Source organism: Chrysemys picta, chromosome 1 (assembly GCF_011386835.1).
Source record: "Chrysemys picta bellii isolate R12L10 chromosome 1, ASM1138683v2, whole genome shotgun sequence".
NCBI classification, from domain to species: Eukaryota; Metazoa; Chordata; order Testudines; family Emydidae; genus Chrysemys; species Chrysemys picta.
In genome coordinates this window covers 132839450-132861640 of record NC_088791.1, presented here as the reverse complement: position 1 = coordinate 132861640, position 22191 = coordinate 132839450, and the positions used below count along the sequence as shown (strand labels likewise).

The 22191-nt window shown below is 43.1% G+C and overlaps 1 protein-coding gene across 1 annotated transcript in view; it reads right to left on the bottom strand.

Annotated features, from left to right (window-relative positions):
* Positions 1-22191, bottom strand: part of ANO2 (anoctamin 2) — a 308666-nt gene that overhangs the window by 258983 nt on the left and 27492 nt on the right. The window lies entirely within an intron of this gene.

Here is a 22191-nt window from a genome sequence, read left to right as displayed (position 1 = left end):
AATGGTATACTGTGGAACATTAAAACCAAAAAAAGATGAGGAGAAGCTCTATTTACACATCTGATGGGGAATCATTTCTTCCCTATAGCGGTTACCCCTGCTACAAAAATAAGCTTGTTCTTCCACTGTACAGAAAGGGGCTGGCCCCACTCCTATAGCAATCTACACCAAAACTTTTATTCACTTTGATGGGAGAAGGATTGGACCCCAAAGTAAAGCTACCACTAAGGCAAAAAATGTTCTGTTAGCATGGCCTATTATATTTGTCTTACCTCTATCTAGAACCACCTTCTTTTCTCTTCTCTAGTGGCCACACACACTAACCTAATTTAGGTGTTCGATATAGGACTCTCCAACCTTTCTTTAAGGCTTCCCTTCAATTTTTCTTCAGAAGGGATGGGACTCCCTCTGGAGTCCATGAATACCATGTCTAGCTTGGTCACAGGTCTTGCTGCTGCATTGGTTCCCAATCTTTTCCTCTTTGTTGGAATTTCCTCCTTGCTCTTGAGGTCGATTAGCTGACAGATGTCCCCTCACTCCGCGAAACTGACACAGTGTCACCTTTTTCTGTCCATTTTCTCTCAGTGTTTTATCCTTCTTGTCTTCCATTTTCTTTACTTTGCATCTCTCTCTCTCTCTCACACAATGTGGCTATTTTCAATTATGTTCTCTCTCACACACATGCGCACACACACACACACCACACACACACACACTAGTGTGTCCCCCCCCCCCGCCGCCCCTCAAGGAGGATATGCAGCTCAGGACATCTACAGGTGCTTCCATGAGGCTTATCTGCCTTTTCTTCTACTTCATGAGCCAAGCGCAGGACAGAGAAAAGAAATATGGACTAATGCTTGCACCTAATGGTAACATCCTGTTTCTTTTTGTCTGTTTCCACAGCCAGCTACATCAGAAGCCAAAATAGGACCAGGAAAGGAAGGCAGGTATCTTTTCAATGCTAGCTGATGCTTTATTTTCAACTGCACTTCCATGATGCAATAGATAGACAGGGCAGATCTGAGCATTTCTACTCAGCTTTGCGCCTCCCTTCCCCAGATTAGTCCCTGATTTCTGCCCCCAAAAGACCTGCCACCCCTCCCAGATTAGGAAGTGATTTGAGAATGGATTCTGTTCCATACTCTGCCACCAGCCTGTTGTGTGAACTTGGACAAGTCACTTTACCTCTGTTTCTCCTCCCACTCAATTGTCTCGTTTATTTAGATTATAAAATTTTCATGCAGGAACTGACTTTCACTATGGCTTGTACGGTGCCTAGCACAATGGGGCACTATTCCTATCTGAGATCTCTATGGGCTTGGCTACACTACCACTTAAGTTAATGTAACTCAGGATGCTCAGGAGTATGAAAAAGCCACCCCTCCTCCCCCCCAACAACACAAGTTATATCGACCTAAGCACTGTTTACACCAGTTCTAAGTCAGTAGGAGACGTTCTCTCGCCAACCTAGCTTCTGCCTCTCGTTGAGGTGGAGTAATTATGCCAACGGGGGAGCGCTCTCCCATTGGCAAAGCATGTCTTCAACAGATGCACTGCATCGGTGCAGCTGCACCGATGTAGCATGGTAGTGTAGACCAGTGATTCTCAACCAAGGGTACGTGAACCCCTAGAGGTCTTCCGGGGATACATCATCTCATCTAGCTATTTGCCTAGTTTTACAACAGGCTACATAAAAAGCACTAGCAAAGTCAGTACAAACTAAAATTTCATACAGATAATGACTTGTTTCTACTGCTCTATATGCTATACACTTAAATGTAAATACAATATTTATATTCTAATTGGTTTATTTTATAATTATACAATAAAAATGAGAAAGTCAGCAATTTATCTGTAATAGTGTGCTGTGACACTTTTGTATTCTTATGTCTGATTTTGTAAGCAAGTAATTTTTAAGTGAGGGGTATACAAAACAAATCAGACTCCTGAAAGGGGTACAATAGCCTGGAAAGGTTGAGAGCCACTGGTGCAGAATAGCCCTAGGTGCTCTAGTAATAAAAATAACAACAGCAGAGAGACAGGGAGCACTTCTTTTAAGGACTCATGCTGCATGTGCTACTACCAAGAGTGCTAATCTCCCTACTTTTCAAGTAAATTTCAGTTTTCCTTGCATTTTAATTTTCAGTGTTTTTAATATTGGGGTAGGAGGTGAAGGGAACAATCACATAAATAAGAGAATATCTCCTAACAATAACTAGATATATAATAGCTAATCGAGAGACATGCAAGATCCTGGAAACAATAGGTGAAACCACAGCAGAGGAGTAACAATCCAGGTTTCCAGTATTTCCTCTTGTTCTAATCCACAGCTTTAATTGCAACCCACTCATAATTTTCAGTGTTTAAGCCTTTAGGTTACCCACAATGTGTCTTTCCTGTAGATGCAGAAACTTTCAGAGACAGCAGTGAATCAGCCACCTGAGAGTTCTCTAGTGGCATCCCTGACCAATTCTTTTCTCTGATCAGTACTGTGGATCTTCGTTGCATATTCTACATTCATTCCACAATGCAGAAGTCTCATTCTGCACAAATTCATATCTACATCAGAACCAGCCCTGTTTCTGTATGAAGATAGAGGATAACAACAGTGGTAGACAGCACAGAAAAACCTTACTTGAGAGACAGAGATAGAATATGCACTGCAGATCAGATGGCAGAACTTTGCTATTAGTTTCAGAGGGGTGGCCGTGTTAGTCTGTAACAGCAAAGGAGTCCTTGTGGCACCTTAGAGACTAACAAATTTATTTGGGCATAAGCTTTCTTGGGCTAAAACCCACTTCATCAGATGCATGGAGTGAAAAAAAGTAGGCAGGTATAAATATATAGCACATGAAAAGATGGGAGTTGCCTTACCAAGTGGGGGATCAGTGTTAACAAGGCCAATTCAATTAGGGTGGATGTGGCCCATTCCCAACAGTTGACAAGAAGGGGTGAGTATTAACAGAGGGAAAATTACTTTTTGTAATGACCCAGACACTCCCAGTTTTTATTCAGGCCTAATTTGATGGTGTCAAGTTAGCAAATTAATTCCAGTTCTGCAGTTTCTTGTTGGAGTCTGTTTTTGAAGGTTTTTTTGTTGAAGAATGGCCACGTTTAGGTCTGTTATTGAGTGTCCAGGGAGACTGAAGTGTTCTCCTACTGGTTTTTGAATGTTACAATTCTTGGTGTCCGATTTGTGTCCATTTATTCTTTTGCGTAGAGACTGTCCGGTTTGTCCAATGTAAATGGCAGAGGGGCATTGCTGGCACATGATGGCATATATCACATTGGTAGATGTGCAGATGAACGAGCCCCTGATGGTGTGGCTGATGTGGTTGGGTCCTATGACGGCGTCCCTTGAATAGATATACGGACAGAGTTGGCAACATGGTTTGTTGCAGGGATTGGTTCCCGGGTTAGTGTTTCTCTTGTGTGGTGTGTAGTTGCTGGTGAGTATTTGCTTCAGGTTGGGGGGGCTGTCTGTAAGTGAGGACTGGCCTGTCTCCCAAGGTCTGTGAGAGTGAGGGATTATCCTTCAGGATAGGTTGTAGATCCTTGATGATGCGCTGGAGAGGTTTTAGTTGGGGGCTGTAGGTGATGGCTAGTGGCATTCTGTTACTTTCTTCATCTAATGAAGTGGGTTTTAGCACAAGAAAGCTTATGCCCAAATAAATGTGTTAGTCTCTAAGTTGCCACAAGGACTCCCTGTTGTGTTTTCTACTAGCGTCCGTTATATTTCCCATTTCTTCACACCCACCCACTATAACATTGTATATTAATAATGGTAACCCAAGATGTTACTGAAAACATAATTGAAATGTCTCTTCCTGGTAGTCTGATTCCTGCCAGTTGCTGAATCACTACAGGGCAGAGGTAAGGTTGTTTGGGTGCCTTCACCGTGCATTTCCATACCTTGGTGAGTTTGGATTATTTTTCCTTGGATTTGCTGTGTTTATTTTGGGGATAATGACAATATTCTTGTGATGCTATTAAGCCTTAAGTAACCAATATTTCCTTCCAACCTTAACTCCAGCTTTACATTATTCCTTTCTCTGGGAATATTAAACTGAACTTTAATACTAAAATAGCAATTTAAGGACTCTCAAAGAGTAGTTAGGTCATATCTCTCATCACTAGAATAAACACTTCAGGCTAGACCCTGGCTGTCCTAGGGAACTTCAGAAGCTCCCTGTCCCAGTGGCAGCTACAGTAGCACTGGGGCATGAGGAGTGCAGCCAGTGCAACACCCTGACAGCATGTTTTCCCTGCCATGCAGAACCTTTGCTGAAGGGGACAAGGGCATGCACCCTAACTCTTTTACAAAGTCTAGTGCCTCTGCAGTGTTCAACTTGCATAGTTCTGGAGCACCCTGACCACAGGTCCTTCATGCCCAATCCTGATGCAGGATCACAAGATATGGAGGGTGTGAAGGAGACTTGCACTATCTCCCCTCCCTTGTGCACCAGCAGTGGGCTGGGAATCGCCAAGCTCAGTGGTTCTCAAGTTATTTTGTACACTATGACCCCCTTCCCCTCCCACCATTCCCCCTTACCTTTGCCATACCCAGATCCAACTCCCATCTACCCAGGACACACCTCCCATTTAGCTATATGGGAAACTCAAAATCACCATGATTCCCCATCCCCCACATCCCACCAGGTTGAAAACCTCTGCTCTAGACCCTTTTTTCCCCACTTTATTTTTTGGAGAAAAAACACTGAATATTAACAATATTGCCCTGATCTGAACTTTCTGGTGGAACATTATTTCCTCTGCATCCTTCTAGTCTCCTCTGCAGGCTTTCTAGTTACTACAGTGTCACCTGTAGAGTTGGCCATCCCAGAGGGGCTGTTAGCCCTGCTCTTCTGACTGTCTCTGTGGATTTAATTTACAGATTAATTTCTGCTGCAAACAAAACCATTGATAATTAAAAACTGTTTTCAGAGACTGATTTACGAAAAAGCCGGGCAGGTGTTTGTTACTCCCCTCCCCCCGCCCCCTACAAGTGTGTGACAAACAAACAAGAGCAAAGCTCCCTGTGCTGGGCTCCATGAGAGGATGTTGTAGTTGTTGAGTGGGTCATCTCCGCGTCTCTCTTCATTTTCTAAAGGTGGGCAGGTGGGAAAAGCTTCATTTTACCACTGCCCTAGTCAAGCATATAGATTTTGCATATTCATACTGAGAGGGTAGTGGAGGCGGTCTGCCATGTTAGGAAACTGGGTTCTAGCCTCAGGCTAGCCAGAAGGGACCTTGGATTTCTCCAGATTATTTGAATTCTGAGTAGAATATGATTTTTCCATCCCACCCACCCCCCAAATATATGTGTATGAAGGATTGAACAGACTGGGAAGACACATGTTCCACAAAAATTATTGCATATACCTGTTTCTAGATATAGCAATGACAGTTCACTTTCAGGAGTGGTGATGAGAAAATTAAACCCAAGGCTGTTCATTGTTAGAATATATATGCATTTACTGCATTAACATATGTGACATACAATATTTCATGAGGAAATGGAGCCAGGAGATCTAGCTAGGGTCTGGGTTCATCCATTTTTCTTGCTAGCATATGCATATGTAGCTTTATGATTTTTCTTCTTCTAAATACTTGTCCTTTTTTTTTTTCTTTGGAGAGGTAGGAGAGGAATATACTCCATGGAGTTTTAGATAAGTGAACTATAGTATCTAATTAATAACCTATCTACACAGTTATAACTGTAGAGGTCATTTGTCATTTTCTTGACTATTTTTCCCTTCCCTTCATAGCCTGTAACATGGAGCCCAAGGCTGCTCCCAGTATTCTAGGTGTGGACCCAGTCCTCTCTCTAGAAAGCCATAATAAGCTCTTCCAGTTTGTATTCTATTTTACATCCATGCGCCTTTTAAAATAATTGCTGCCAGACATTGAGCTGATGGCATTTTGTTTCCATCCTCTCTCACCCCAGATCCTTTTCCTTATTGAGGCTTGTCATCTTTCATGTTATCATTCCTTTGCTGTTCTTTAACTTCATTTCTGTTAGTTCACTACATTTTACATGAAAACGCTAGAGAGAGGCAGTATGATCTTGTGGACTACTCATGCAAGCCAGGAACTGGTAATTTCTAATGACAGTTCTGCTAATGTAGTCTTGGTTCAGTAATTTGGTTTGGGGTGGGGGAGGAAGGGTGTGAAGCACAAATGCCCATGACAACTGACCAATCCTAGAGGATGCAGAATGTGAGGCAAGTAATTATAGATGCCTATTCAGGATGATCTTTGATTAGTGCACAGAATGGGAGTTAGCGACACAGAGTCTATGTCCAACTCTACCACAGACTTCCTATGTTTTAGGAGGTGCTGGATACTCACCCACAACTCAAGTTGCCTGAAATCAGATCATTTACCCTATACCTCTGTTTCTCCATTTCCCTTCTGTAAAATGGGAATAATATTTAACACTTACTTCACAACACCTATGTAGATGCTAATTATTTTTAATATGCAGAAGCCAGTTTCTTAGCTTATGCCTCAATTGTTTCCAAATCCTTTTGAAATAATGTTGATCCACACTGATAATGGCTCTGTTCACCACTTATGTCAGCAGAAAATTTGCCCTGCATTATCTAACACACACATAAACACACCATATTAGAGAGAGACAGACCCTGTTCTAATTACTCCACAATTATTAATAAGAATCAACAGGATTGAAAAATTGAAATTTTCAGCTCTGAAAACATAGGCACTCAACTTGGCTAATTTGTTGTTAATAATAATAATAATAACAATCAATCAAATTGTTCATTATTCGTATTGAGGTAGCACCCAGACATGCACCCACAATGGGTCCTCACTGTGCTTGGTGCTGAACAAACACAGAACAAAAAGACACACTCTGCCCCAAAGATGTTACAATATAAGCATAAGAAAAGAGACAAACAGATGGATACAGGCTGACAGGGAAGTACAAATAAATGAGACAACATTGGTCAGCCTGACAGACAGTGATCTCAGCACACCAGCATCCGAACGGTTGTCAAGTTTTTAGTAGTCCTTACGGCAAAGGAGTTTTATCGAGAGATTTGAAGAAGGATAATGAGTTGGCTTTGCAGATGATTATGGGAAATTCCTCCCAAATATGAGTGACAGCATAAGAAAAAAACAATTTGTCCACTAAAAATTAGATGGCAACAACTAATTCATTTCACAAAAGCTAAACAGCCAGCAGACAGTAACAACATCAGGTCAGTGCTAATATGTGCTACATCTGAAGCTGGTGACCCAGTTTTTAGGTGACTTTAATATTTAGACCAGGGGTCTCAAACTCAATTTATCTTAGGGCTTGTCTATACTTACCGCGCTGGTTCGGCGGCAGGCAATCGAACTTCTGGGTTCGATTTATCGCGTCTAGTCTGGACGCGATAAATCGAACTCAGAAGTGCTCCCCGTCGACTCCGGTAATCCTGCTCGCCGCGAGGAGTACGCGGAGTCGACGGGGGAGCCTGCCTGCCGGGTCTGGACGGCGGTAAGTTCGAACTAAGGTACGTCGACTTCAGCTACGTTATTCACGTAGCTGAAGTTGCGTACCTTAGTTCGATTTGGGGGTTTAGTGTAGACCAAGCCTTAGGGCCAGTGCCAGTCCTCAAATCCTCCCAGCGGGCCAATAATGTCACTGAAGATGGTGTTCAGAAAAGAAAGCGTTTATATTGTATTTTTTATTTAGAATTTCTTAGAAATAATAAAACTGTCATACAACTTTATACAATTCTTTGCCTGCCAGAGAGTTTTTAGTGTTTGCCAGACACCTTACAACGCTTCAGTTCTGTCAGTTTGTTGATGTTGGCCTCAGTGACTGAGCAGTTGAAACCTTCAGGATTGCAGCAAGGTGTGCATCAGATAGTTGTGTTCGGTATTTAGACTTGTTTATAGTCATTGTGGAAAAAAGTGAGGCTGCCTCAATGGCTGACTCTGCCTGGTGACTAGTGATGGTTTCTCGGTCCCTCTCCCCCACCAATGGGAGCTGTGGGGGGCGGAGCCTGCAACAGACATTGCCGGCAGCATGTCTGCATGCATCTCTCCTCTGTGGGCCGCAGCGGGGAGGTTCTTGGGCCGCAGATGGCCTGCAGGCTGGGACTTTAAGACACCTGATTTAGACTGTATCCTTTTTGGGGCAGAGACTCTATCGTCCTATATTTTGGACACTAATATAGTACAAATAATAATTATAATAATCTATTGTTAGCCTTGACAGAATTCTATTTTTACTTTTTAAAATAATGTTGACAGATAATATCAATTTTTTTTATTAATTTTCACAATTGTGCAAAATTATGGGAGGGCGTCAGGCAATAAGGGGAGTCAGACAATTATTTAAGGACAGTAGACACAAATTGAAAAAACTGAAGCTTTAAAACAGTTAAAACACAAATTTTCAACATAACATGTCAAAATATTCATAGTAAATATCCTTAAAACAAACTCAAATAAGTTCTTGGTGCATTTTTCTTATTTTGCCTATCTGTAAATATTGTTTATTGCAAATGGAAATATTCTTTCATTGGTTTGTGTGTGTATGGTTAAATTGATGTTTTAATAGTGTTTTACAATATTTACCAATAAAAATCTAATCCTGCCAATCCTATCTATAGTACTGTAGGCTTTTTATTCTTTTACTATGCCCCTGAGCCACATGGGCCAACCAGTGAGCTCAAGAGTCCAACACAGGGTGACCAGGTATCCGGTTTTCGACCGGAACACCCAGTTGAAAAGGGATTCTGGTGGCTCGGGTCAGCATGCCGACCAGGCCATTAAAAGTCCAGTCGGTGTGGTGCTGCTGCACTAAGGCAGGCTAGTCCCTACCTATCCTGGCTGGCACCACGCTGCGCCCTGGAAGCGGGCAGCAGGTCTAGCTCCTAGGTGAGGGGGCCACGGAGCTCTGCGTGCTGTCCCCGCCCTGAGCACTGGCTCCACATTCCCATTGGCCAGTTTCCAGCCAATGGGAACCAGGGGGGGCAGTGCCTGCAGGCGAGAGTGGTGGGTGGAACCCATCCACCCCACCCCACCCCACCCCCCGCCTAGGACTCGGACATGTTGGCTGCTTCTGGTGTGCGTGCAGCATGGTGCCAGGACAGGCAAGCAGCCTGCCTTAGCCCCAACGCTGCGCCACTAACCGGGAGCTGCCTAAAGTAAGCCCACACCACAATCCCAAGCCCCAACCCTCTGCCCCAGCCCTGAGCCCCCCCCAAACCAGGAGTACCCTTCTGCACCCCAAACCCCTCATCCCTGGCCCCACCCCAGAGCCCTCACCCCCTCTTGCACCCCAACCGCCTGCCTCAACCCATAGCCTCTCCCACACTCCAAATCCCTCAGCCCCACCCCCAGCCTGGAGCCCCCTCCTGCACCCCAAACCATTCATCCCCAGCCCAGAGCCCCCTCCCGCACTCTGAACCGCTCATTTCTGGCCCCACCCCAGAGCCCTCACCCCCTCCCGTACCCCTGCCCCAGCCCAATGAAAGTGAGTGAGGGTGGGGGAGAGCGAGCCACCGAGGGAGGGGAAATATAGTGAGCAGAGGGCTGGGCCTTGGGTAAGGGGTGAGTCCGGGGTGGGGCCTGAGGGAAGGGGCATGGCTAGGGTGTTCGATTTTCTGCAACTAGAAATTTGGCTACCCTAGTCCAACGTGGAAAGTTACTTTACCGGGGTGAAATAAATCCTGGCCCCGTGGAACTCAATGGCGAAGCTCTCACTGATTTAAATAGGGCCAAGATTTCTCCCTTGGCTTGGTGTCAGTGACTTCAGTGTGCTTGTAAATGGAGTTCGGATTCTAGTGACCGATCAACTGTGGTTGTGTTATGACTCATCTGAAAATCCTTCTGAACACAGGATGGAATTTCCCCTTAAGTAGTTAGTCATCCCCTTGCTATTTCCCCATCAACCCCTATCCAGTTGAGAAAGCCCTTCCCCATTTGTACAAATTTAGTTTGAATATAGCCATGTCCTATATTCAGTCCCATACATAGGCAGAACATGTTTACATAATTAATAGTTCTGCAACTAGAGATGTTGGAATGTAAGAATCAAATATTTATACTGTGGGGACAGCAAGAGACCCCAAGTAGTACGACACTCTTTTGTTCTGAGTGCTGCTCTAACACAAGACATATATGGTCCCTGACCCCCAAAGCTACAAATGACCTGATTCTCTCACCTTGACTTTCATTGAGTAGTACTTTACTCTGCAAATAGTTCCATTGGTTTGGGTAAGGTATTACTCAATATGAGCATGGACAGCAGAATCAGGCCCAAAGTTAGTTTCCTTACTTTTTTAAAAAGAAATGTAACCTACTACCTTGTATATTCCTGTAATTTAAATAAGTGTACATTTTATGGCAAATATAGCAGTAATACTGGGTACTTGGAGAGAGTTTCATATTTCCAAAGAGATTAAAGTGCCTTTCTTGGAAACTTTTATAAACCATCTTCATAAAATAGAAGGAAAGAGGTAATTATTCCAGCTCTTCCCTATTCTACATTAGTCTAATCATATCTGTGTACTTTTAAATAGAGCTGGCTGAAATTCTCTCATTGCAATATTTTTTAAAAAAATATGAAAAAATGGTTTTGACCAAAATTTTCATTTTTGGTTTAAAAGTTTTCTAATTTTTCAATAAAAAGATTTGTGTGGAGGGTAAAAGTTTTCAGTTTATGAAAAGTAAAACTTTTTTTAAAAAATGAAAATAATTTTTAAAAACTGGGAGGAAATGAAACAAAACAAACAATTCCCAGCATTTTTTTAAAAAACCTCAAATAAACATTTTCCTGTGGGAAATAACTGGTGATTTTCAATCAATTTCTGAAGGACTGGCATGTCCAACCACTTGGGAAGAGGTCCAATCACGTATACACCATGTACAGATATGCGGGAACCAACAGAACACAGGCTCGCCAACCTCTTCGCAGTGTTGACTACACCTCAATAGAGAGTATTGTGTGGACTCACTGCCTCTCCCTCGGCCATCAAATAACTGTCCCGTGACAATGACAGCAAGCACTTTGAAGGGGAGGCAATCTTAGGAAATATATATATGGTGTTTTTTAAATGTGATTTACCAACTGCAATTAAGAAAGAGAAATGGCTCCGTACTTTTGGGAAGATGTTACTGGCAAATATACCACAGAAGACACCTGTGAATCCAAGAAAATAACTGCTGCTGCTCTAGCTTTATGAGTTCTCAAAGGAGATGTGGCCATGCCTCTCAGCAGATAGGTACCCAACAAGAGACACAGAGGGGGTGAGGACAGACAAAGAAGAAGCCCTGTGCTCTGAATAATGAGCAGGGAGGTTGCCTTGGCTATTGTTGCCTTCCCACTCCAAGGCAGACAAGAGATGCCAGACACGGCCTTCTCCAGGTCTATGTCTCACATAGAGCTTGCAGACTTGCAAACAGGGAGTGCCACAGAAAAGGACAATTTACTTTCCTCTCATAAAATCTGATTGTATTCCCAGTCTATTTTCTTTAAAACCCAGGATGGGTAAATGGTTTGTTTTGAATTCACAAAACTGTTTTCTGAACGAGTTCCTTGGAACATCAACCTACAAGAATTCAGCCAAAACTACAATCTGCTCTGATCTATGCTGCAGCAACAAGGCTATCAGCAATGAAACATGAGCTCATGTCTAGAGGCACTATGGGTCTCTGTACCACCTTGCTGGGGGTGGATTATACCACATTTTAGCCAAGGGGGTTTAGATATATGCCCTAGAATTTTGGAGCTATGGGAGGTCCTGTCAGGTAGGCCCTGAGAGCACAGATAAGAACGGCCATACTGGGTCAGGCCAATGGTCCATCTAGCCCAATATCCTGTCTTCCGACAGTGGCCAATGCCAGGTGCTTCAGAGGGAATGAACAGAACAGGCAATCATTGGGTGATCCATCCCCTGTCACCCACTCCCAGCTCCAGGGGTGGAAAGTTATTTATACTTAGCTTTGAAAAGGGTAACACTTTAAAAGGTATCTACATCTGCTAAATGCTGTTTAGTAATGTTTGTTTCATTTACAACGGGCTGTAAGTTGATCCATTCTGTCAAAGTGCCATGATGTATCTCAAATGCCTTCCCATTCTATTCCTATGAGAACTCTGCCATACATCAAAATGGTTGAATACAGTACCACCTTGCATTTGTATTGCAATAGCAGCAATGCAATTCTAGTTTAAGTTAACTACTGATGCTCCATGATAGGTGAAGTACAGGGTGTTCATTCCTGGAGCATCCCAACCAGGTCATATTACTGGAGTGAACTAACAGAGGAAGGGGATGGGGTTTATTGACCCTTGGGGGTTGAGGGTGGAACATTACTGGGCCGACAGCACCCTGCCCAAAGCTGGCCTGAATTCCCTGCTGCAGTCCTTATCCAGCACCAGTCCATGTTAATTAGGTTCTGTTTGACTGATGGTGCTTGTAATCCTGCCAGTTAAACATAAGGAAGCATGTAACCTGCCGGTCTTCTTTTGGAGCTCACGGAGACATGCCAAAGAACCTGGAGTTGGGATTCTGGCACAGACTGCTTGGAAACAGGATTTTACTATGGTTCTAACTGCACATCACTTTTGAAGGAGGGAGGGGAAGATTACTCATCTACATAAAATTAAGCAGGTGGTCAAGTGCTTATAGGACCTGGGCCTGTGTTAGTTGCCACACAATAGTGAAAAATATAAGCTTACTACATCTACCTATTAATACACGAATCTACACCACTGTATAACCATCTCCCTTCATAACACCACACAGAGCAGTCATTCATAAAAAAAACATTCTTCTACTCCACCATCACATCAAACTATAAGAAAACATATAGAATTCTGACATGCTGTACACTGGGGCTATATGCCTTTTGAAATCTTTACTATACGTTTAATAAACGATATACATCCAACAGCATAATTTCCATCAGAGAACAAAACAAGGGAGTACTATTAAGGGTGGGGGTATTCAAGTTTGGGAGAAGCATAGTGGTAACAAGTTGGGGAAGACTCTAAGGTCTTTGGGAACTGGCTGGAAATTCCTTACCTGGCAGGGGAGCGGTGAATTATACCTTATAGATATGGAGCTGGCGGATGATAGAAAGGGAGTCTTTTATCTACAATGAAAGTTGTCTGCATTTCAAATATTTAATGAGAATGAAAGACTCTCTTCCTTATACTCCTCCATGCCTCCCTTGGGCTCTCAACACCACAGCCACCCATGGCTAGCTACATCCCCTCCAGTCCTTAGCGCCCATCTCCAGGCCCTCCCAGTCCTCTTTCCCTTCCCATGCCTCATCACTCCCCTCTCCCCTTCATGCCTCTGCTCCTCTTGCTGCCCCCAAAGCAGGACCCCCATTCCAAGGAAGTTTCAAAAATGAGAGTAGAGTTTCTTACCCACAGTTGGCAGCTATTATCCAGAAACAGTGACAATGCCAAGTCATTTGGGAAGAAGGACTTGATAATATTGGGGGTTATACTGCTCTGTTTTAATGCAAAGAGTCTAGAATCAAAAAAAGAAGAGGCTGAACTCAACAGCTGGCTATTAAGAGTGAAACATGGTGGGCCGTGGAGCATGAGCAGGCCACATCTGTGGAAAGATAAGGCATGCTGTAGCAAAGGCCGAAGTTAGCAAAGGGAGAAGTTAGGGGAACTCTTCAACAGGGAAAGTAAGTGCCATTGTCACCATCATTTTTATTTTGCCCAAGTGAATTCTAGGTACTGTACAGAACAAAAAGAAAAACAATTCCCTGCCCTAAAGTGTTTCCAATGTAAATGTAGATGGAACATGCAGAGTGGAATTAGAGGGAGCGAGAGAGGATATGGAACACTTTATCCAAGCTAGTAACAGGGATAAACTGGAGGGCAGAGATAGGGTCCAGAGTGACCTAGACAAATTGGAGGATTGGGCCAAAGGACAATTGCAGAGTCCTGCACGTAGGATGGAAGAATCCCATACTCTGCTACAGGCTGGGGACCAACTGGCTAAGCGTCAGTTCTGCAAAAAAGGACCTGGGGATTACAGTGGATGAGAAGCTGGATATGAATCAGCACTGTGTCCTTGTTGCCAAGGAGGCCAAAGGCATATTGGGCTGCATTAGTAGGAGCATTGCCAGCAGATCAAGGGAACTGATTATTCCCCTCTATTCGGCACTGGCGAGGCCACATCTGGAGTATTGCGTCCAGTTTGGGGCCCCCCACTACAGAAAGGATGTGAACAAATTGTAGAGAGTCCAGCAGAGGGCAACGAAAATGATTAGGGGGCTGAGGCACATGACTTATGAGGAAAGGCTAAGGGAACTTGGCTTATTTAGTCTACAGAAGAGTGAGGGGGGATTTGATAGCAGCCTTCAACTACATGAAGGGGGGTTCCAAAGAGGATGGAGCTAGGTTGTTCTCAGTGGTGGCTGATGAAAGAACAAGAAGCAATGGTCTCAAGTTGCAGTGGGGGAGGTCTAGGTTGGATATTAGGAAACACTATTTCCTAGGAGGGTGGTGAAGCACTGGAATGGGTTACCTAGGGAGCTGGTGGAATCTCCATCCGTAGAGGTTTTTAAGGCCCAACTTGACAAAGCCCTGGCTGGGATGATTTAGTGTGGGTTGGTCCTGCTTTGAGCAGGGGGTTGGACTACATGACCTCCTGAGGTCTCTTCCAACCCTAATCTTCTATGATTCTATGGATTCACCGATTTACTGGGGGGGAGAGGGGAGAAGAAAAAAAAACCTCTCTCTTACTGATAGTGGGAATTCATAGATTCATAGATTATAAGACTGGAAGGGACCTCGAGAGGTCATCGAGTCCAGTCCCCTGCCCGCATGGCAGGACCAAATACTGTCTAGACCATCCCTGATAGACATTTATCTAACCTACTCTTAAATATCTCCAGAGACGGAGATTCCACAACCTCCCTAGGCAATTTGTTCCAGTGTTTAACCACCCTGACAGTTAGGAACTTTTTCCTAATGTCCAACCTAGAGCTCCCTTGCTGCAGTTTAAACCCATTGTTTCTGGTTCTATCCTTAGAGGCTAAGGTGAACAAGTTCTCTCCCTCCTCCTTATGACACCCTTTTAGATACCTGAAAACTGCTATCATGTCCCCTCTCAGTCTTCTCTTTTCCAAACTAAACAAACCCAATTCTTTCAGCCTTCCTTCATAGGTCATGTTCTCAAGACCTTTAATCATTCTTGTTGCTCTTCTTTGGACCCTTTCCAATTTCTCCACATCTTTTTTAAAATGCGGCGCCCAGAGCTGGACACAATACTCCAGCTGAGGCCTAACCAGAGCAGAGTAGAGCGGAAGAATGACTTCTCGTGTCTTGCTCACAACACACCTGTTAATGCATCCCAGAATCATGTTTGCTTTTTTTGCAACAGCATCACACTGTTGACTCATATTTAGCTTGTGGTCCACTATAACCCCTAGATCCCTTTCTGCCGTACTCCTTCCTAGACAGTCTTTTCCCATTCTGTATGTGTGAAATTGATTTTTCCTTCCTAAGTGGAGCACTTTGCATTTGTCTTTGTTAAACTTCATCCTGTTTAACTCAGACCATTTCTCCAATTTGTCCAGATCATTTTTGAATTATGACCCTGTCCTCCAAAGTAGTTGCAATCCCTCCCAGTTTGGTATCATCCGCAAACTTAATAAGCGTACTTTCTATGCCAATATCTAAGTCGTTGATGAAGATATTGAACAGAGCCGGTCCCAAAACAGACCCCTGCGGTACCCCACTCGTTACGCCTTTCCAGCAGGATTGGGAACCATTAATAACAACTCTCTGAGTACGGTTATCCAGCCAGTTATGCACCCACCTTATAGTAGCCCCATCTAAGTTGTATTTGCCTAGTTTATCGATAAGAATATCATGCGAGACCGTATCAAATAAGTGGCTAGAAGTCCCTGTTTATTGGCACTGCCCCTCATTTGGTAGTATTCTATTTGATTATATTGAAATGAGGATTCTGTCCTGTTCTCAGTATAACTTCTCCACTGGACATGTCACAACCAGCCCCTATACACTCTTGTCCCATCTACTGTGGCAGCTCCCTGCGCACTCTCCTCAAAGTATACTCAACCCCCGATGTTTCAGACCTTGGTCCAGATGCATCTGCCTGTCACCCACTACCTCACTGATTTCCAAGAAAGTTACAGAAATAGGGGCCATCCATGATTACATCTCTTTCAGCATCGCATATTGTGTGCCCAGAATTTACGAAGAAGGTAGGTGGGATATCTGGGTCCAAAGTCAGCATTAGTGAGAAAACGTTCTGTGGATTACTGAGAGTAAAAGAGAGATGCTACAAAGCTAACATGAGAGGTAACAGGAGGAATAACCATGGATCCCAATAATCAAATGTCCCTTTAGACAGTCTCCTTCTCCAAGTCTGCAAAGTACCCTCCACCTCCTAAGCTATTCTCTCCTACTCCACACAGTGACAAGTCTTTCCATCAAATGACTCCTTCCCATCCCCTCAGTGACTTGCTCCACCCACTCCACTCCTCATATTAACATGTGCCCCCACCCACAAGCATGATTCCATGACTTTCCTCACATTGGAGATAGTTTGCACCCAAATATTCTTAAAAGAGAACTAGGCACTCTGGTTATGCCTGTTCTCTACAGGTGGGGCTCTTTATAGTCTGGGTTCTTTATCATAAAAACAATTCCTGAATCAATTTATTATCTCAAAGCTAGTTCATTATTTGAATTGCCAGCTTATCGGTTATCTGCCTTATCCACTTATTTATCATTAGACACAAAATAAACGTGAAAGCCATATTAAGATGCCAAGCTAAAACATGGGAAGAATATTTGTTTTCCAGATGAGGGCGTTTGTTTAAATAGAAAACATTTTATATTGCAGCCTCTAGAAGAAGAAAATTGTAGAAAGAAAATAAAAAAATGAAACTTGATTTTAAAAGTCACATTACATTCTCCCCTGGTCTAGCAGTGAAACTCCTGCCATTTAAAGTCATTTAGCCCACAAAAACAACGACTATATGATCTCTAGTCAGCTGTGAGGTGAGTGGACCAATTAGTCAGCTGTTCAAGATACTGAGATAGGTTCTTGTAAATTAATGATGCTTAGGGTAATTACAAGGCAGGGTAACAGAGATCTTAGATTAAGCTACTTTTCAGCTCAAAGTGCATCTTGCATATATTTCCCATGTGCAGACCAGATGCCATAAAAAAACATAAAATGACCGAAGAGCTGCAAGCCTCAGTAGGTGTATCCTAGGGTAGTGGGGGTACATAGAGGTCTTCCAGGGGGTACATCAACTCATCTAGATATTTGCCTAGTTTTACAACAGGCTACATAAAAAGCACTAGCAAAGTCAGTACAAACTAAAATTTCATACAATGATCTGTTTATACTGCTTTATATGCTATACAGTGAAATGTAAGTACAATAATTATATTGCAATCAATTTATTTTACAATTATATGGTAAAAATGAGAAAGGATGCAATTTTTCAGTAAGTGTACTGTGACACTTTTGTATTTTTAGGTCTGATTTTGTAAGCAAGTAGTTTTTAAGTGAGGTGAAACTTGGGGGTATGCAAGACAAATCAGACTCCTGAAATGGATACAGTAGTCTGGAAAGGTTAAGAGCCACTGCCCTAGGGCACTGATACAATGTCCTTTCTTTATTGATAATGGCCTGACCACCTAAATCCTTGTTTTATTGTCCAGAATGCAGAAAGCTAGGAGTGCGGTGGCTGCAGTTTGCCATACTACTGTGGAATCTGGCTCTAAAGCCACTGTATCCAGCCTCAGGAGGACAACCCCAGTGAAAGGATGATCATCATTAATATTGAGCCATCATAGGGGCTCTTATGCTATTTGCCTCCTCTACTGCTAGCATATCAGAGAAAAACTGGTGTTGCTGAAGGAGAGAGTCCTCAGCCAGGATGCCACATAATGCATGCCAATCTGTAACTGAGGTTTTTCCCCCTTGGCACTTTGCAATCGACATAAGTTAGAGGATCCTAAGCACTGCTCTGACTCAAAAGTGGGACCAATCACGCACAGTAGCTGTATCAAGGGAGTTAAAAGGTGTGTTTTAAGCCATCTTTGCAGACAATCTCTGAGCTGTAGATCAGCCACACCCCAGCATCTGGCTCAGAGCATCTAAAGAAGCAGGGATGTTAGGACAGTGAAACATGTATCAGGGAAGCCGTATATATATTGGTAACACTATAAGAAAAGGATCCCATCAACCAGACAGAGGTGAAGAAAGGGGGGGGGGGACTAAACAAACCCAACTACAGACCACATAAACCAGCAGAAATATGCCAGAGAGAAGAATCCCCACATTAGACCCCCCAGAGGAGAGAGAACATGTGGATTAGTAGGTCTCTTCCATCTTAGATTTCTCTTGACTTTATGGCACTCACACATCTTTGCATAATACTGGAATAACTGAAAGACATTTTCGAATCACCCCCTCATTCTATTCAACACAAGCAATGCTTATGGCCATTTGTCCACCATCAAAGTTTTGACAAAAATGTGTTGAACAGCTCTTCTGTCTGTGCCTTGATTTTCTCCATCTGTAAAATGGGGAGAATTGTGTTGAACACTTTTGTAAAAGAGTTTGCTTTGCTTTGAGATCTATGGATAGAAAGCACTAAGTATTATTACTCAATATATTATTCAAAACTGTTCATAGATTCCAAAACCAGAAGGGACCATAGCAATAATCTAGTCTGACCTCCGGTATAACACAGGTCATAGAACTGCCCCAAAATAATTCCTATAGCAGATCTTTCAGAAAAATACCCATTCTTGATTTAAAAATTGTGATAAAGAATGCACCATGACTCCTGGTAAGTTGTTTCAATGGCTAATTACTCCCACTGTTAAAAATGTTCACTTATTTCCAGTCTGAATTTGTCTAGCTTCAACTTCCAACCATTGGATTGTTATACTTTTCTCTGCTAGATTGACACAGCCATTATGAAATATGTGTTTTCCATGTAGATACTTACGGACTGTAATCCAGTCACCCTTTAACCTTCTCTTTGTTAAGCTGAATAGTTTGAGCTCATTGAGTCTATCACTAGAAATTGTGTTTTCTAATCTTTTACTCATTAACGTGGCTCTTCTCTGAATCCTCTCCTTTTATCAACAACCTTCTTGAATTGTGGACACCAGAACTGGCCACGGTATTCCAGCAGCAGTTGCACCAGTTTCAAATACAGAGGTAAAATAACATCTCTGCTCCTACTCAAGATTTCCCTGTTTATGTAACCAAAGATCACATAGCCCATTTGGCCACAGCATCGCACTGGAAATTCATATTCAGCACATTATCCATCACAACATAAATTCCGTCTAAGCTGCACGGCCATGCACCAGGCTATCAAGGGCTATGCAGGCAGGGAGGGGCGCCCCTCCCACATCCCCAGCCCAGCCTGGCCAGAGCTGTCGCAGCCAGATGCAGTGAGAGAGGGCTGGGGGGGGAAGTCCTCTCTCCCCCGCCACAGCCCTGGGGAAGCCTGCATCCCAAACTCCTCATCCCCGGCCCCACCCCAGAGCCCGCACCCCCAGCCAGAGCTCTCACCTCCCTGCACCCAACCCTCTGCTCCTTCCCTGAGCCCCCATCCCGCACCCTAAACCCCTCATCCCTGGCCCCACCCCAGAGCCCTCACCCAACACACCCCAACTCTCTGCCCCAGCCTTGAGCCCCCTCCCACACTCCAAACCCCTTGGCCACACCCCCACCACACATTACCTCCATATTGGTGCACATAACAAAATTCATTCCACACATGCATGTAAAAAATTAGGGGAAACATTGACCACAACCCACAAACCTTTTCCAGAGTCACTGCACCATGTAAGTATGGCCTATGCATCCCCCATCATGTAAGTATGGCCTACATTCTTTGTTGCTAGATGTATGCATTTATATTTAGCTACATTAAAATACGGTTTGCCTGCACCCAGTTTACCAAGCGATCCAGATCACAGTATATCAGTGACCTGTCCTCTTCATTATTTACCACTCTCCCAATTTTTGTGTCATTTGCAAACTTTATCAGTGATGATTTTATGTCTTCTTCCAGATCATTAATAAAAATGTTAAAAAGCTTAGGGCCAAAAACAGATCCCTGTGGGACCCCATTAAAACACACCCGATTGATGATGATTCTCTGTTTACAGTTACATTTTGAGCCCTGTCAGTTAACCAGTTTTTAATCCACTTAATGTGTCTCATCTTAATTTTATATATTTTTTTTATTATTTTTTTAATCAAAATGTCATGTGGCACCAAGTCAAATACCTTACAGAAATCCAAGTATAAAACATCAACATTGGTCCTCCACATGCCTGTCAGAACATGTGGTGTACCTCATCCCATTCACTAAAAGCCCCAATAGCAACTGTGTCCAGGGTGAAATCAGACAATCACTGTGTTCTCAAATGAACTCACTCACAGAGTAAAATGATAAAAGACGAAAACACCATATCACGAGTGATCACTCTATATCTGACCTATCAGTCCTTATCCTCAAAGGAAACCTGCACAAAACAATTTCAAAAGACCAGCCTGGGAGCTTAAATTCATAACTTTGCTAGACACTAAAAATCATGGAGAGAATAGAGACACTGGATTTATGCCTTATTACAACAATCTGAAACCCACTAACACCCACCCACACCCAGCTTTCTCCCACCTTTCCTCCTTATGACTGGAAGGGCATTACCAGGCCACTTCACCTTGAACGATCCCTTGAAACACGTTAACTACTTATGTTAAACAATTGGTTCAAACCTAGTATTTAGCAGTGACACTTTGAGTTAGTTTCCCAGACCTGAAGAAGAGCTCTGTGTAAGTTCGAAAGCTTGTGTCTCTCACCAACAGAAGTTGGTCCAATACAAGATATTACCTCACCTACCTTGTCTCTCTAATATGTAGGTTAAGGCAGCTTTGAGAAAGTTATACTCAAAAGAATCTTTCTGATCAAATATGAATAGACTCCATACCACCAAATCCAGAAAAAGAAGAGAGAAAAAAAAAGCCACACAGCCCACAGGAGGCATAACATCACCTTGTATTCCATGTAATTCCTTAAGAAGATAATTAGATTTTAAAAGGATTGAATTAAAATAAAAATGAAAATCACTTATAATACTTAGCGGTGAATTAGTTTCACGGAGAAAAAATGCAATTCAATGCAAAAGTAATAAGAGTATTTAGACACCAAATATTTTCACTATGAAAAGAAAACAAGGCTTAAAGTACCACAGTCAGAACCTCCCACACTCCAATTAAATGGCAAAATAATTAGTTTAGTAAAATTTCAATACATGTTTCTGGTCAACACCACTTTAAATATAAACAATGATCAAATAAATCAGCTCCAATCAACACAATTCTAGAAAAAGCATAACCAGCCTCTTTTCCATATTTTGAGCATATGCATCTTCTGATAGATATTTAAAAGCCCTCTTTGACTGGTGAGTGGGATGTGAACCAAGGATCTTTAGTACTAAAGCACAGAGCTAAAAGATAAACTCCATTAGCTTGCGCAGAAGTAGTCTGTTATCTTGGTGTGGACTAGACACTAGACATGGACACAACGTATACTTTATCTCTAGTGAATCTGTGACATATTTCTAACAATGAAAGTAGAGGGGTCAGAGGGCAATTTCCATGAGTTAATTAGAAGAGTCAAAATACAACACAGGGCCTGATTTTCCTCATTTACACCAGCATAAGAGTATGTCTACCCAGGGTTGGGTGGTGTGAGTCCCAGCTCAGGTAGACGTGCCTGGCACAACAGGCAGCAACTCAGGCTCGCTGCTCTAATACCCTACCTAGGGAGTCAGGCAGGAGTGCACTCAGGCAGCTAGCCAGTTGCCGCCCACGCTGCCATAGCCACGCTGCTACTTTTAGCATGCTAGCTCGGGCAGGCTGGGAATCACACCTCTCAGCTGTTGTGTAGACATATCCCTAGTCGGGAGCAACAGCCGTGGAATCATACTGGTTTGAAGCCAATGAAAGGATGTCCATTCAGTGGGCTTCAGATCAGGCCTTATGGGAGAGAACAATCAGGCCTATAATCTGCATTTGAAGAGAGGGCTGTCCTTTATTTTCATCTCCAGTAAGGATAATGTTTCTGTAACATGAACAATTAGCTTAGGTTCCTATAGACTTGAAGCCTTTGCCTGCACTA